Source organism: Cervus canadensis, chromosome 32 (genome assembly GCF_019320065.1).
Source record: "Cervus canadensis isolate Bull #8, Minnesota chromosome 32, ASM1932006v1, whole genome shotgun sequence".
Taxonomy (NCBI): domain Eukaryota; kingdom Metazoa; phylum Chordata; class Mammalia; order Artiodactyla; family Cervidae; genus Cervus; species Cervus canadensis.
The window spans coordinates 26,508,185-26,523,356 of NC_057417.1; positions in this window are offsets into that span (position 1 = coordinate 26,508,185).

Consider the following 15,172-nt stretch of genomic DNA (forward strand, 5'->3'; position numbering starts at 1 on the left):
GGCAGATTGTTAACCACTGGACCACCAGGTAATGAGTGGTCCATTAATGAGCTTCATTTATTGTCCCACCCTCTGGGCATCCTTGGTGTCTCAGACGGTAAAGAATCCACCTGCGATGTGGGAGACCTGGGTTCGATCCCTGGGTTGGTAAGATCCCCTGGAGAAGAGCATGGTAACCCACTCCAGTTTTCTTGCCTGAGAAACCCCCATGAACAGAGGAGCCTGGTGGGCTATAGTCCATAAGGTCGCACAGAGTTGGACATGACTGAGCGACTAGGCACAGCTGGGTCTAGGACGACAATGCCCCAGCACACGGTAGACCTTTGGTGTTTGTTGACTGACTGAATGAAGGTAAAGCTCAGGCTCTGAATCCTTAGACTTAACTCCACCACATCTTGCCTCTGAGATATTCGCATCCTTGCCTAAACTCTCTGAGCTGCATATCCTCATCTGCATGTCGGGGAGAATACCATCTATTTCTTAGGGAGACTGTGAGAACTTATTTAGGTCTGCCATATAGCCTATATCTTTGCAACCCCATGGACTGTAGCCCACCAGGCTCCTCTGTCCGTGGAAGTTTCCAGGCAAGAATACTGGAGAGGGTTGCCATTTCCTACTCCAGGGAAACTTTCCAACCCAGGGATTGAAACCGAGTCTCTTGTGCCTCCTGCATTGGCGGGCAGATTCTTTACCACTGTGCCACCTGGGAAGCCCACCATATTGACTAACAGGCATTCAAGAGAATATGCTTGAATGCTTTGGAGGATGCAGGGAGGAATACGGCCCTGTCCTCAGGGAGTCTACAGACTGGTGGGAGCACAGAGTTGAAAAGAGGTCATCACATAGTATGACTAATGCACTGTCAGGAGGCCCAGAAGAGGTAGAGAAAGGCCTCTTGAGTCAGGGTTTGAAGGACACATGGAAGTTTCTAGCAAAGGAGATGGAGGGTGGAGGGTATTAAAGGCAATGTGAAAGTGTTAGTTGCTCAGTTGCGTCCAACTCTTTGCAACCCCGTGGACTGCAGCCCACCAGGCTTCTCTGTCCCTGGGATTCTCTAGGCAAGAATACTGGAGTGGGTTACCATGGCCTTCTCCAGGGGATCTCCCCGACCCAGGGATTGAACCCAGGTTTCCCAAATTGCAGGCGAATTCTTTACCACTGAGCCACCTGGGAAAGCAAAGAGAAGAGCATGTCAGAGGTACCGAAGTGTCAAGGTGCACAGCTCACAGAGGGGGTGGCAAACAGCCGGTGCCAGCTGGGACTTGGGGCCAGGCACAGACCAAGCTGCGGAGGGACTCACATCTGATGACAATGGGCCTTCTGTGCCGCCTAAAAAGTGTGTGCTGGACACGTTAGTCAGGATGCCTGTCATTCCAGCTGCTATTTCCAGGCGAAATTGTGCCACCCACTCAGGGAAGCCGGACTAAGCTGCTTTAAACGAACAACAAAAACTTCATTCAAGTATTTTATTTACATGGAATAAAATGATTCCTTTTTGTGTGTTTAGTTAAAGGAGTTTTGACAAATGTGTTTACCCTTGCAAGCCCCTGCCACCATCAACATATAGCACGTTTCTATCACCCTAAAAAAATCCTCTCCCCCGAAATCCAGGCCTGGCCTTACCTGATCTGTTTTCTGTCACTAGTGTGCCTGTTCCAGAATTTCATAGAAATTTATATTTATTTTTATCGTGACAGTGGGATCTAGTTCCCTGACCAGGGCTCGAACCCTGGGCCCCTTGCATTGGGAGCACGGAATCTTAGCCACTGGACCACTAGGGAAGTCCCCGCTATGTAGTTTTTGTGTCAGGCTTATTCCCCTCACTCAGTCGAACGTTTTGGAGATGAATTCACGCTATTGTAGGTATTAGTAATCCGTTCCTCTTTATCGCTGGATACTAGTCCTTTGTGCTAATGTACCACTCACTGTTCATCCATGATGAACCTTTGGATGGTCTCCAGTTTGGGGTTGTTATGGACAAAGCTGGATGTTCCTGTGTAAGCCTTTGTGTGGACATGTTTTCACTTCTCTTGGATTAATAGCTGGAGGTAGAATTGTTGGTGTTAAGGAAAATGTGTGTTTAACTTTTAAGAAGCTGCAGAACTGTGAGAGAAGAGGAAGGAAGTGGTGGTGGGGGGGCGCGCAGAGAGATAAGAGAGAGGAGAGAGGGACTTTCCTGGTGGCCCAGGGGTTAAGACTCTGCAGGGCACATGGGTTCGATCCCTGGTCGAAGAACAAAAAAAAAAAAAAAGAGAGGGAGAAAGAGTGAGTTTCCCTCAGGCCAGTGGGGGAATTAAGTTAGAATGCAAGGGGATCATTTGAGGGAGGGAGGCACCTGCAGGGCGGCCCCACAGCACTCATTCACCCGTGTTTATCTGTGTCCTTGCTGCACCATCATGGCCAGTTCAGCATCCCAAGGAAGCTATGCCTCCTCCCAATCCATAAAACCACACGGAATATTACATGGAACCCTAGGCGCCCCCATGGAAGAGCCCCAGGCAGGTGCAGCCCGGAGTCCCTGGAAGATTGGGGCGGAGCCAGTCTGGAGCCCGGGGATCAGGGCCTCGGAAAGCAGGCAGGGTGGGACGAGGCGGGAGGTGGGCCGCCTGGAGAGGCAGCGCCCACTCAGCCTTGGCGAGGCCCTGGGCTTGAGGCTGGAGGCCGGGAGGCCCGAGGAGGGGCCTCTCCCTTGAGCTCACTTGGCAGGCTCGGGGGAGCCGCCTGTTCGGGCCCACTGGAGCGCTGGCGGCCACCACAGGCGGCCAGTCCCTACAAGCCCTCTGGGAGGGAAGAACTATCCGGGTGGATTTACAGCGGCAAAAGGAGAGGGGAAGAGGAACAGCGCAGAGCCCTCAGTGAAGGCTCCTCCCCACCCACAGGCCTGATGTCCCTCCTGTGAACGCGGGAGAAGCCACAGGCTAGGAGCCCCAGACTAGGTCCCAGGCAGCGCGGGACACCCAGACGGCCGGCCTCTGCGGGGCCTAATCTGGCCCCGTCACCAACAGACCAGCCAGCCGTGGCTTCCACCCCTGAGCAAATTAGCCAGAACCTTTCCTAAAGGAAGAACACAGTGGCTTTCAGCATCGAGACAATAAGAAGTGTTCCCCATGGGGCTTCCTGTCGCAGTCCTCAGGGCACCTGCTCTCGGCTTTCTCCTGGATCTAGTCTGCCTTGATCCTGGGCCAAGTTGGCCTGGGAGATGCAAATCACATTGGGAGGCCTAGGAAGCCAGCCTCAAAGCCAAACCTGCAGAACCAGATGGAGCCCTCTGCTCAATTCCCAGGCCAGAGCTCTGAGCCCCAAGGCCTCTTTGCACACCTGGCCCTGGGTGTGATCTCGGAGGTGGCTGCTGTTGCCTCTGGCAACTGGTTGCATGTCAACTTTCAGCTCCAGGTTGTGTCCCAAGAACCTTCTCTGCAGGTCCATTCTTGTGTAACTTGAAAGACCTTGACCCTTCCCGGCGCCCACAAGCACACCTTTATTCTCTGCTCACTCAGATGAAACACCTGGGGCAGCAGGTTTGCACAACCGCCCTTCAGTGGCCCCACAGACGGACTCTGTCCCAAGCTTGGGCTGTGGGAAGCGTGTGGTCTGCAGTCTGTGTAACACATATAACTGTGTGTAAATCCATTTTACATACTTACAAAGTTCAAGTTTTCTGATCATCTGCCCTCTGGCTGTGAACTGGTTGGGACACAATTATAGTTCAAAACTTTGGCCTGAAAAAAAATTAAAAACAAAACCAAACAAACATTTGCTTGCACAAAAAAGACAAATACTGTATGATTCCACTTGTATGCAGTCCTTAGAGTAGTCATATTCACAGACACAGAAAATTGAATGGTGGTTGCCAGGGGCTGAGAGATGGGAGGGGGGGCGGGAAGAGGGGTTGTTGGATGGGTTTTCAGTTTTGCAAGATGGAAAGTGTTCTGGAGCTGGGTTGCACAACACCATGAATATACTTAACACTACTGAACTGTACACTTAAAAATGGTTACGATGGCATGTCTGATGTTATGCTCATTTGACCACAATTGAAACAGTTCGTGGAGGGTAAGGGAGGGAAGGATTGAGAGTTTGGGATTAGCAGGTACAAATTATTATATATAAGATGGATAAAGCAAAAAAAAAAAAAAAGATGGATAAAGCATAAGGTCCTATTGTATAACACAGGAAACTGTATTCAACATCCTGTAATAAACCATAACAGAAAAGAATATGAAAAAATATGTATAACCGAATCACTTCGCTGTACAGCAGAAATTAATTAGAACATTGAAAACCAACAACAATTTTTTTTTTTTTTTTTACTTTATCTGCAGAAGATCATGACTGTTTTATGGCCTTGTAAGACCCACAGAGGATGACTTTATGTGTAGGGAGAGTTGTCAAACATAAGCACTTTGTAGGCACAGAGTATGAATGAAAAGTTAGGATGCTGGGGGGAGAGGGAGTGAAACTGGTGAAGGGGATTAAGAGTTATGAGCCTCCAGTTATAAAGTGAATCAGCCACAGGGATGTAATATATAGCATAAGGGATATAGTCAATAATATTGTTAATACCCTTGTTATTACAAAGGGGCAGACTTTGTCTGCAGCCCAAGTCTATTACTAGACTTTTCATGGTGGTCACTTTATGCTGTATGCAAATACTGAATTACTGTGTAGTACACGACCTAAGCGACTTCGCAGCAGCAGCAGCAACACCTAAAACTAGGGCTTCCCAGTGGCTCACTGCCAATGCAAGAGATGTAGGAGATGCAGGTTCGATCGCTAGGCTGGGAAGATCCCCTGGAGGAGGAAATAGCAACCCACTCTAGGATTCTTGCCTGGAGAATTCCCATGGACAGAGGAGCCTGGAGGGCTACAGTCCATGAGGTCTCAAAGAGTCGGACTGAGCAACTGAGGACATACACACATTTAAAACTAATATAAAAGAGCACATCAACTATATTTTAAGTAAAAAAATGAAAGAAGTAGTTAGGATGGGCTAAGGATATGGTTTGGGATGATGTAACAAAAGGCGTTACAGATATGCAGTGTGGCTGCATCCCAGTGGATGTGTGGCCTGTAAGAGAAATACCTGGACCCCAGCAGCCTCAGTTTTGCTTTTGGCCAGAAGTTGCTGCCTTTCCTTGGTTTCCAAGGCTGCAAGACACTGTTGATTCTGAAGAGGGGATGTTCAATGCACATTTATTGTCTACCAGGACGTTTCAGGACCACATTTTACAAGAAGAACTTGTTTCATTTGCTATTAATCCTGAGAAGTTATATGAAGCTTTTTGTTTTATTACAGAATAGTGTTTTGCTTTTTTTAAATTTAGGACTTATTTTGAAAAATAATGAGTTCAATTCAAATGTATGCAGATACCTTCTAGAGAAAGGTAATATAGCAAATTAATCTTGATCAGATAGTATGGAAAACATTTCTGGAATTTTTTTTTTTGGCCCAGCTATGCAGCATGTAGGGTCTTAGTTCCCTAACTATGTATCAAACCTGCAGCCCCTCCATTGGAAATGTGGAGTCTTAACCACTTACTGGACTGCCAGGGAATTCCCTGGAATATTTATATTTGATGACTCTTTATTAATTAATAAATCTCCTCTGACTTAAAACTAACCAAAAACTGCTAATATTTTCACTAGAGGGACTTACTAAACCCGGTCACAACAAATGAAATACTTAAAATTAGTTAAAAGCTCTGAATCTAAGCATCATTTTGAAGAAGAGATGAGGAATGGAGGAAGGTGTTGAAATAATGTATCACGGTAGTCATCTAGTGCCTTCGGTTATTTGGACATTAATTTCAGAAGTGTCCCTATAATTATATTAAATTAAAGATCTCTCAAATTACAGGCCACAGATATGCACTTTCAATGTTGAATAATTCTATAAAGGTGCTAGTTAAAATGCTGCTCTAAGACTAGAATGAAAGGATGTCCATTTAACTCAGTGAGGTCAGGCCAGCTTTAGGCCCGAAGGGATCTGTTAGGTTGAATCTGAAGCAGCTGTTTAAGAGATTCATTTAAGCAAAAGCTTCGGTTTCTTGGCTGGCAGTGTCCTCAGCAAGGAAACCATGTGACCACTCGGGGTAAGGCCAAGTCCTGTCAAGGACAGTCAGAGGTTTATGAAGTGGCTGCTTCAAGTCCACACCCCACTCCAGAAGGATTGTGTCCATTGCCCACGGGCTGGGATGAGGGCTCCTAGTGACTCTGATGTGTAGCCGGGGAGGAAAACCAGCTAAGAATTGATTGACAGGAGGGTGATGACTTTGGTTTTACTTCTACTGTCTGTCCTGGGTGGGAGTCCCACAGATTAAAAAAAGCCAGTGGGAAAAAATATTTTGGTGACCTGGTAGATGGCTGCCCTAAGCCCAGCTAATGTGTATAGCACACGAAGCATTTAATTTAAAGTGTTTTCAAGGGTATGTTCTCTGCTTTGGAGGCTTCCCTGGTGACCCTGCAGTAAAGAATCCACCTGCAATGCAGGCAACACGGGTTTGATCCCTGGGTCAGGCAGATCCCCTGGAGAAGGAAATGGCAAACCCACTCTGGTAGTCTTGCCTGGGAGATCTCATGGACAGAGGAGCTTAGCGGGCTATAGTCCATGGGGTTGCAGAGTCGGACACCTCTTAGTGACTAAACAACAACAACTCTGCTTTGCTCTCTACAATCCTGTGAAAAGATATCGTTGTCATTATGTTTGTGGTTGAATAAAGCTGGTTTAGAGAGATCAGGTGAGAGGCCCAGCTGGCAAGGGGCGGAGCCAGGGCTCAGACTGGCTTGATCCATCTGTCCCCTTTGTTCTGAGACTGAAACAATTCTCTTCTGTAAGGGCCCATCCATTCTACCTTTTGTTCTCTGCTGCAATTCAGCCAGCTTGGTTCTTTTCTTAATCTTTCTCTTATGTGTAAATTGAGATCAGTGTAATTGCCGAGAAACTAGGAATTAAGAGGGCAGCCATCCTGAGAGAGAAAAGTAAGGGACACAGTCGGTCGGTCTTGAAGCATGAAACACTTCCACATGCCAAAATCACTTACCGCCCGCTTCACTTTGTTTGGCAGGGCTAAAATTAAATACTGCTTTCCAGTAGCTGCGGTGGGAATTGAATTTTTGCATCTTTTGTTAGATGCTTTGGAAATGACCTTGAAAGAGAGGAGACCCTCAATTCGTGTTCCTTGGGAAAAAATACTTTCAAGAGGAGAGCGACGACACTTGAAAACAGTTTCCATTTTTTAAATCAAAGGACTCGTAAATCACGGATTTTATTTCAAGACAGGCAAAATTCAAGCGCAGGAAAGAGAGCACTTCATTGGTAAAAATGTTTTTAAAAATTTCAAGCGAGATTATTTTCTGCAACTACTTGAAGAACTGCTGCCACCTCATGGAAAATTTTGATAAACTTCCAGTTCAGTGGAGAATCCATGTTTGCTGTCTTCCAGGATCTTCTTCTAATCACCGCTGGAAATCTTTGATCTGCAAACTGAAACTTTTATTTTTTTGTTATTTTTATTTCTTCTTATTATTTTTAAAGAGTTTTTTTGATGTGGACCATTTTTAAAGTCTTCATTGCATTTGTTATAATATTGTTTCTGTTTTATGTTTTGGTCTTTTTTGGCCATGAGATGTATGCGGAGGGACCCCACCCCCTTACCCCCCACTCCAACAGGTATGGACCTGTAACCCCTGCATTAGAAGACAAAGTCCTAACCCCTGGATCTCCAAGAAAGTCCCTGGACCTTTCATATCCTTGGAGGTCGCTTCAAAAATGGCTAGCATGTCATAGAATCAATGGGATTAGCTATTAAAGGACAATACTTATTTTCAAAATATTTTAAATGAAAAAAAGTTTAATTTAAAAATTTCAATAGTTCTTTTAAAAAAGAAACATGATTTCAATTGCAATTGAAGTGAGCAGAGAGGACCTAATGATGAACTGTGTTCCCTTAAGCCTTTCATCTTTAATATTTTAAGAACACTTCTGGAACAAACAGACCAAGGCTAGCTAGACATGGCCAACCCCTTCACACCTGCCTGGTCTCGTACATGCATGAAACGACCTTCCCACCACTGGGTTCAGGTGAATTCTTTTTTCAAAGCTCTGCTAAGAGATGGGTCCTTCCTGGAAACATCCTTCAGCCCATCCAGGCAGAGTGGGTCATGTTTCCCTCTTTGTTTCTGCAGGAAACTGTGCCCGCTTTTAGGGTCATATTTACTCTTACTGTATTTACTGTTGTAGCACCTTATTATTATTCCTTTTACTGTAATAGTTTTGTAGAGAGAATGAACAGTGTGAGAGCTGGGAGTTCCCACTCCTGAGTTCAAATGCTGGCCTTGCCTATAGCCTTGAGCAAGTTTTCTCTGACGCAGAGGGGAGATAATAATAGTCTTACCTCAAAGGGTTATTATAAGCTTTCAATGAGCTAGTATCTGTTGGAAGCTTAGAGCAGGGCCTGGCACAAAGGCAACCCTCTGGAAAGTGTGACCTCTCACTGCTACTGTCCACATTTATTTTTTAATCGGAGGGAAATCACTTTACAAGGTTTGTGTTGGTTTCTGCCATACAACAGCACCGATCAGCCATAATCATACATATATCCCCTTCCTCTCAAGCCTCCCTCCTCTCCCCTCATCTCCCCCTTCTAGGTCATCACAGAGCACCAGGCTGGGCTCCCTGTGATATATAGCAACTTCTCACCACTGTCCACTTTTTTTTTTTTTAATTTTGGCTGCACCGTGCAGCATGTGGGATCTTAGTTCCTGGACAAGGGATCAAACCCAGGCCCCCTGCATTGGAAGCACAGCATCTTAACCACTTGGACCACCAGGGACGACCGTACCGTCTACATTGTAATACCCCATGTGCAGGTCTGTCTCTCCCTAGGATGGGCCTTTTTAATCTGATTCCTCCATCTAGAACAGAGTCAATCAGTTGTGTTTAGTGAATGCAGGCATGCACAAACCGAGATGCTTAAAAGCTCATTTTCCACGTGAATACTGTCCCACTGGTGATCTTCAACAGAGTGTGTGTGTGTGCTGGGACCAGAGCTCTCTCATCCCTGCCTTGGCATGTTCCAGCTCCACACTCCAAGTCCAGTTCTAACTTGTACACGTTACACCGGGCTCCAGGCCGCCTTGGGCACCAAAGTAGACAACAGAAAACATGTAGCCCAGAACTGAACCTGTGCCCATGATGGTTAACGCATCTGGGTCAGAAGCCCAACGTGGGAACCGAGATTTGCTTTCCAGATCCTAAGCTACAGATACCCCTCCCAATATGTCCATTTTCCCCTCTTAGTTTTTTTTTTCCTTTCTTTCTTTCTTTTAAAAAATGTTGATATGAATCATTGGTGGCTCAGACAGTAAAGAAACTGCCTGCAATGCAGGAGACCCAAGTTCGATCCGTGAGTCAGAGAAGATCCCCTGGAGAAGAGAATGGCTACCCACTCCAGTGTTCTTGCTTGGAAAGTTCCATGGAGCCTGGCGGGCTACAGTCCATAGGGTCGCAAAGAGTCGGACACGACTGAGCAACTAAAACGTTCTTTCACTTTATATGTTCGATGAAATAGTAGTATAAATACATAAATACAAATATATATTTAATTTATAAATAAATAATGTATAAATATAAATGTTTGGATGTCTGTCATTGAGTCTTTATTCAAATTCAATAAAAAAGGTCTTTACTGAGTTTGTTACCATACTGTTTCTGTTTTTATGTTTTGGTTTTTTGACCACGAGGTATATGGAATCTTAGCTCGCCAACCGTGGATTGAACCCACATCCTCTGTATTGGAAAGCGAAATCTTAACCACTGCACCCCCAGGGAAGTCCCTCTTAGTTATTGTGTTAACCTCCTCGGGCTGCCAGGATAAACTACCAGAAACTAAAAATAAAGGCATCAGAAATGTATTGTCTCACAGTTCTGGAGGCTAGAAGTCCAAGATCAAGGTACCAGCAGGGGTGGTTCCTTCTAAGGGTGGGAGGGAGCACCTCTTCCAGGTTTCTCTTTCTGGCTTCCAGGGGATTATCAGTGGTTTTTGGAGTTCCTTTGCTTTCACATGGCATTCTCCCTGGGTCTCTTCACATTGTCTTCCCAGTGCTTGTCAGTTTCTGTGTCCAAACCCCCCCCTTTATTTGTGCATTTAGGGTCTTTATTGCTGCGAGAGGGCTTTCTCTAGTTGTGGCGAGCAGGGGCTGCTCTTCATTGCTCTGCTCGGGCTTCTCATTGCAGTGGCTTCTCTTGTGGTAGAGCACAGGCTCTGGGCGCCAGAGATTCAGTAGTTGCATCCCGAGGGCTGTTGCGCACAGGCCCAGTAGTTGTGGTATACAGGCTTAATTGCCCCGAGGGGCATGGCCAAGGGAAGCTGGGGCCAGGGGATGCCAAGCAGGAGACTTGACCTGTGACCTGGCAGGGCTGGTGGAATGGAGTGCTGGCCCCAGGCTCCCAAGTGATCCTGGCTTTGAGGAGCAGGGCTCAGTTACCTTGCCTGCTCTGGGGGTGGGGTGGGGCTTGACTTGCAGCTGGATCCTACCGTACCTGCAGCTGAGCAAGGCTGCGGCACACGGGATCCAGGGGTCCAGCCCAAATCACACGCAAAATCATGCCGCTGATCTATGGCTTTTCAGTGAGTCTTCAATTTCTGGAGCCTTCACCCTCCCCACTCCTTGCCACCGAGGGGAGGCGGTGGGGGCCACAGGGGTTTGGTCCTGGCCCCGCCTCCCCCTGCTCTGCCTCCTGGCTCCAATTTCCTCTCTGTGGCAGCCAGGGGCTTCCTGTCAACTCCGGCTGTCTGAACAACTTCCTCATCTTGCAGCAGGTGTCTGGATTGCTTCTGAGAAACGCAGACAGGCTGGGAGCAAGCAGAGAGCCTCTGGGATTGTTCAAAGGTGCTCTGTGGAAGGAACAACAGCTCAGCTTGATGGGGGCCCGCTAGGCTCAGCCGTTGGGTAGAGGGGAGCTGAACTGAGCCTGTCTGCTCTGCTTCTTCCTCCATCTCCCCCAACTCAAAGACCACCTTCTCTTTGCAGATTAGCAGAGTCTGGCTGCCAAGGTAAAGTTGCCAGAAAAATACAGGAATTTGAATTTCAGATCAACAACAAATAATTATTTTTAGTAAAAGTTCTATCTCAAACATTGCACGAGATATACCTAGACTAAAGAATGATTGGGTGTTGATCTGAAAGTCACATTTAACAGAGCATCCCGAATTTTCATTTGCTAAATCTTAGGATGAGATGGCTTGGCTTTCAGTGTTCAAATCAGATTTCTCGGAAAGAGAATAAAAAAAAAGGAAAAAAAAAAAACAAACACCTGGTGGAGAGAGTAGTGTCTGACAACAGCTGCCCCTGCTCAGGGTCTGAGGGTGGAGAGACCTCTTCCCGGTGTGGCGGGGGGCACCCCTGAGATACACAGAGAGGCCCAGACTGGGAGTGGGTACCCAGGTTCAATCGTGAGTCAGCCACCAACTTCCTGTGGGTCACCCTGGGCAGGGTGTGGCCCTGCCTGGCTCCCAGCATGCTGTCTGTGGCCTCAAGCACCTACTCATTCATCCCACTGGTCCCAAGAAAACCCTCCGTGTGTCAGACTCAGGCTTGGGAGAGGAGTGTGACTCCTGAACCTTTGAGCAACTGGCCAGCAGTTGGTATGTGCAGGATAGAGACACGAAAAAGGATTCTGGGACTTCCACGGTGGTCCAGGGGCTAAGACTCTGCACTTCCAATGCAGGGAGTGAGAGTTCGATCCCTTTTTGGGAGACTAAGATCCCACATGCTGTAAAGTGTGGCCAAAAAATTAAAAAATAAAAGGATCCCCATGATCCAAGGAGATAGAATTTCCTCTTCCCTCCTCCAGATAGAGAGTTATTCAGCTCCCACTGGGCCCTGAACCATTCTTTTACTGGTGCCCGTGGCCACTCAGTGATCTCCAGGGGCTTCCTCTTGGTGGCATCACCTACTGTGGCATTTAGAGTACTTAGCACTGGCACTGCCATCACTGGCAAAAAGCCCTCTCGGCAGGTACTTTTTCTTTACAATGAGGGAGTTTCAAGATGCTCTGGAGGGACTTCAGGATTGGGTTGGATCGACACAAGCTTGAGTCTCCCAGACACCCACCTGTAAGTGTCTACGGACTTCTGATCACCTGGGTCTGGGCCAGGGAGTCTTTGATGGCAAGCTGAGGATGGTATGGTCAATATTACATGCTTCTCCCAACATGGATGGATGGTAGGAAAAATGGTCTTTTGTGTGTCCGTTGCTCAGTCGTGTCTGACTCTTTGCGATCCCAGAGACTGTAACCCACCAGGCTCCCCTGTCCATGGGATTCTTCAGGCAAGAATACTGGAGTGTGTTGCCATTTCCTCCTCTAGGGGATCTTCTCAACCCAGGGATCGAACCTGCGTCTCTTATGTCTCCTGCATTGGCAGGCGGGTTCTTTACCACAAGCACCACCTGGCAAGCCCAGATGATGAGGTACAGGGGGCCAGATCCAGAAGGGTCCAGAGCACAGGGACTTCTGTCCCAGTGGAGTTTGAGGTGTGCTAACCTTCTGGGACGTGGAGGCATTCTGGTTCATCCACGACATGGAAGCTCTCTGAGCCTGTACCATAGGGATTTTTATGATGACTCCATTATGTAAGCAAGACTGATGAAATCATTGGCTACTGGTGAATAGTCAAATCCAGTCTAAGGTTTGTTCACCTGTCAACCAGCCCCCTTCCTTAGGGGCAGTCCAAAAGTCACCTCATTAACATAACGCAGATACATTTCAAGGGCTTGTTATGAACTACAAAAGACATTTTGTTGTCTCATCAGGAAATCCCAAGGGTTTTAGGAGCTGGTACTGGGAAAACAGATGAAAGCCAAAATATATATTTCTTTTCATATTGCAATATCACACGGGTCGCATGATCATTCTATGTTTAACTTTTTGAGAAACCCACAGAACCTTCACCATTTCCCATTCCCACCAGCAATGAAGGAAGATTCCAATTTCTCCACATCCTCATCAACCCTTGCTATTTTCTGTTTTATTTTTTATAATAGCCTTCTTCGGCTCACAGGTCAAGAATCTGCTTGCAATGCAGGAGACCCGGGTTCGATCCCTGGGTCTGGAAGATCCCCTAGAGAAGGGAATGGCAACCCACTCCAGTATTCTTGCCTGGAAAATTCCATGGACAGAGAAGCCTGAGGGCTACAGTCCATGGGGTCACAAAGAGTCGAACACGACTGAGTGACGAGCACAGCTAGAAGGTGATACCTCATTGTGGTTTTGATTTGCATTTCCCTAATGACTAATGATGTTGAGCAGCTTTTGATGACTTGCATATCTTCTTTGGAGAAACAGCCACCCAAGTCTTCTGCCGGATTTTCAGTTGGGTCGTATGTGTTTTCTCTTGAGTTGTTGGAGTTCTTTAGATTCTCCACACAGCAACCAGAGTGAGTTTTAAAAAGCATCATTGGAAAAAAAAATAAATAAATAAAAATAAAAAGCATCATTGGATGCTATTGCTCCCCTGACAAAATAAAACTCTTTGGCAGCAGCCAGGGCACTGTGGATGAAGTCTTGCCCCCCCAGCCCCATCTCACCCCACCTCCACAGAAAGAAGCCCATGTCCTCCCCACTCCCCTCCCCAGGGCCCCATGCCCTGCTCCCTCTCTCTTGGGGCATTTGCCTGCCTTCTGCTCTTTGCTTGGCCAACTCCTCCTGACATTTAAGGGTTCAGTTTCATCCTTGTCTCTTCCCCGGCCGACTTTAGCCTTGGTTCCTTATATCTTGTTCATTTCCTTCACAGCTCTGGTCTTGTAGTTACATGTTGGCTGTTTTGTTTTTTATTTTTTAATCAGAGGATGAGATGGTTAGATGACATCACCGTCTCAATGGACATGAATTTGTGCAAACTCTGGGAGAGAGTGGAGGACGGAGGAACCTGGCATGCTACAGTCCATGGGGTTGGAAAGAGTCAGACATGACTTAATGACTGAACAACAATTTATTTATTTATTTGGCTGTGCCAGGCCTTAGTTGTGGCACATAGGCTCTTTTAGTTGCTGAGTAGGGCAAGTTGTTGGAGAAGGAAAGAGTGTCAGAGACCTCCCTGCCCGCCAAAATGAGGCTTCAACAACCTATCAAATGGGAGCAACTATCTGCAAATCATACAGTTGATAAGGTATTAGTTAATGTGGTACTAGTGGTAAAGACTCCTCTGCCTGCCAATGCAAGAGATATAAGAGATTCTGATTTGATCCCATGGTTGGGAAGATCCCCTGGAGGAGGAAATGGCAACCCACTCCAGGATTCTTCCCTGGAAAATTTCACGGACAGAGGAGCCTGGCAGGCTACACTTTATAAGGTTGCAAAATGTCAGACATGACTGAGCAACTTAACACATACAACACACATCCAAGATGTATAAAGAACTCAAAAGTTAATAGCAAAAGTAAACAATCTGTTAAAAAATGGGCAGAGGGGGAATTCCTGGTGGTCCAGAGGTTAGAACTCCATGCTGAGGGTCCAGGTTCAGTCTCTGGTTGGGAAATTAAAATCCTATAAGCCACGAGGGTGCAGGCCAAAAAAAAAAAAAGGACAGAGGAAGTAAGACAGAGAAAGACAAACATCATATGATATCACTTAAATATAGAATCTAATAAAAATGATACCAGTGAACTTCTTTTCTAAAACGGAAAGAGTCACAGATCTCAAAATCTTTAGAAAATTGGCATTAACGTATATACACTACTAGGGACTTGCCTGGCAGTCCAGTGGTCAAGATTTTGCCTTCCAATGCAGGGGGCATAAGTTCAATCCCTGGTCATGGAACTAAGATCCCACATGCCTCATGGTGTGCCCCCCGCCCCCCAAAAAGGAGAGTGCATTTCAGGGAGTCCTGTGGCAGGCCAATGGCTAGGATGCCTCACTCTCACTGTGGGGCTTCCTTGGTGGCTCAGATAGTAAAGAATCTGCCTGCAATGCGGAAGACCCAGGTTCAATCTCTGGGTTGGGAAGACCCTGGAGAAGGAAATGGCAGGCTACAGTCCATGGGGTCGCAAAGAGTCAGACATGACTATGCAACTACCACTTCACTTCACTTCACTTCACTCTCACCGTGGAGGGCTTGGGTTCAAGCCCTGGTCGGGGAACTGATTCCACAAGCTGTGTAGTACTGTCAAAAAA